Source organism: Myodes glareolus, chromosome 16 (genome assembly GCF_982192425.1).
Source record: "Myodes glareolus chromosome 16, mMyoGla1.1, whole genome shotgun sequence".
NCBI classification, from domain to species: Eukaryota; Metazoa; Chordata; class Mammalia; order Rodentia; family Cricetidae; genus Myodes; species Myodes glareolus.
Genome location: NC_142041.1, coordinates 53,242,827 through 53,245,411, shown reverse-complemented (window position 1 = coordinate 53,245,411; position 2,585 = coordinate 53,242,827).

Below are 2,585 nucleotides of genomic sequence, written 5' to 3'. Positions count from 1 at the left end.
TAAATATTTTTCAGTGTAGGATGTTTCTTTTTTATTGTTTTTTGCATTTTTTATTTTATTGAAAAGAGATCCTTTAATGCAATGTATTCTGATCACAGTTTCCCCTCCCCCAGCTCCTCAAGGATCCTCGTCACATCCCCATTCACCCAAATCCACATAATGTGGGGTGTTTCCTAATCAGGAATTTCTTGGTTACCATATAAAGAAATGAGATAGATTTGTTATGAGAGTTTCATACATATATCTCATTAGGTATCATTCTTAGTCACCATCCTCTCTCCCTGTCCTCCCCTGTGCTCTCCCTTCCCCTTGAGCTCCACCGTGTCCCTTCCATTTTCTTGTTCATACATTCCATGTCCTCTCTCATCCACATTGGGTAGCTCCTTTCTCTCTCACAGCCTCCGTCTACTTTCATGTCATGCACACACACACACATACACGCACACACATACACACACATGTGCACACATACACTCACACTTAAATCTAGATTTTACATGATATTTTATCTTCCTGATTTCTTATTAGTATTCATATATGACAAGGGCAATAGATACAGAGACTAATAACTTTGAAACATTCTTAGAGAAGAGACCACAGGGATAACCCCAGGGGTTGTCAGTAGGGGAAGGTCTGAAAGAACAGGAGCTTTCATTTGGATTTCTCTGGAGGGTACAGAGAAAGCAGATTCAACAGGCCCAGGACAGGCTGGTTTCCATAATTACAGTAGGTTCTGGGCATAGAGACCTCCCTTGCTTGTGGGACATATGGCCCTGGGGTGATTAGGGAGAACAAAGGTAGGTAGCATAGAAGGGCCTAAAGGAAAGAGGTAGCTGGAAATAAGGGCTCTAGACCTGGTACTTTGCATGTGAGAGCTAGGACTGCAGGTCAGCACTTTACTATCTCCTGTAACCGACTCTTTGGTTGGCTTTGTAAGGCCTCTAAGAGTTCAAGATGTTCATATAGGAACTCAGAAACATGGGTATTAAAGCCAGGTACAGATATAACTTTACATATTTTGGTAGCATTTTTTTCCTTTCTCCTATATGTAAACAACCAAAAGACAACTTCCAAAGAACTATTTTTAACACAATATATCTATGATATAATAGCATTTTCAACATGCAACTGATAAAAGATTACTAATGAGATATTTTTAATTACTTTTTAGTACTATATTCTTGATATTGGTATTTAATTTTACTAAATGTACGTGTCACTTTGAACTAGCTATGTCTGAAAAGGGGCTGTGTTACAGGAGAAGGCGGAGCTGGAGAACGGCAGAAAAATTCACTGGTCTTGATGGAGACTTTGAGAAACCGTTGTGCATCCGTTTGAAGGTGGCAGCCATGTGGTTCATTAAAGTGATCTCCGTTCTCACCCCTTGACCTATCCTAGCATATCCTCAACACTTGCCTCTCTTGCTTACAGCTCTCCCCTCACCTCATTACCATGTCCCTAACACCACTGTCATCTGCTCCTTCCCTGTCTCTCCCTATTAGTCATCTTTCCTGGCTTAGACAAAGGAAGATGTGGCTCTTGGCATCCTCCAGTTTTTGACCTCAAAAATTGCCGCTCGTCAGTCAGGGGCTACAGAATGAGCTTGGATCAGAGAAGAAATGCTGAAAAAAGTTGTGCCGTGATAAGTAAAATTTCAAAAGGGTAATGCTGGACCCTTATATCATCTGCTATATGCTTGAGCAATAGGTACCCGATGGCAAAGCTCCGTGGTGATCTGGGGATGAATAAAGAAAACAGATTCATTGACACTGTTTTTGTGTCAATCTGTTTTTGTAATCTGTGCATCAGCTAAAAAAATCATGTGTGTGTGTGTGTGTGTGTGTGTGTGTGTGTGTGTGTAATATTAAAGGATAAAACACATGAGTAGCTAATTTGAAAAAGAATTGGAAACATGGAGCCATGTCTACTCTTTTTCTGGAAGTGACGGTTTCATCCCTGATCATTCACCAGCTCTACCTGTTCTCTTGATGATATTTAATATAATTCAAGCAGCTTCAATTGATCAATAAACAGATCCAAGCAATATGCCTCGTGACAACCTAAGTTTCTCGTTTAAATGTTCCCTTGATTCTAAATGTGCTTGCCCGTCCTTGCTCTCTGTTGGAAATCTCTGTTGTAAATTTTCAGTTGTAAATCTGGCTCACAAACAGTGAGGTGTCTGTGGCTTTGTTCTGAGCAAGGAATCCTGTACGTACATCCTAGCCAGTAGAATCCACAGAGCTCAGTAGAGACACTGTGGCCTCTGTTGTCATCTTCCTGTGCTGCCTATAGTGACAGACTAATAAACTCCACAGAAAATAGCAGCAGCAGAAACATCTTCCAGGACAAAGACTTCAAGCATCTCCTTGCATCTTACCAATGTGTCTTCAGACATGGACAGAAATCTGACAAGGATGGGAATCAACTCTGTAACCTGCATAGCACTGAAAAGGAAAAAAAAACTAATTGTGTTATTATTTTCAAACGTTACTCCCTGTGAACACCTCACGTGACTTTCTCTGAACAGACAGAAAGATCTTGAAACTTAAATGGTCCTGAAAATTATGTGTGGTTTATCAAAGAAT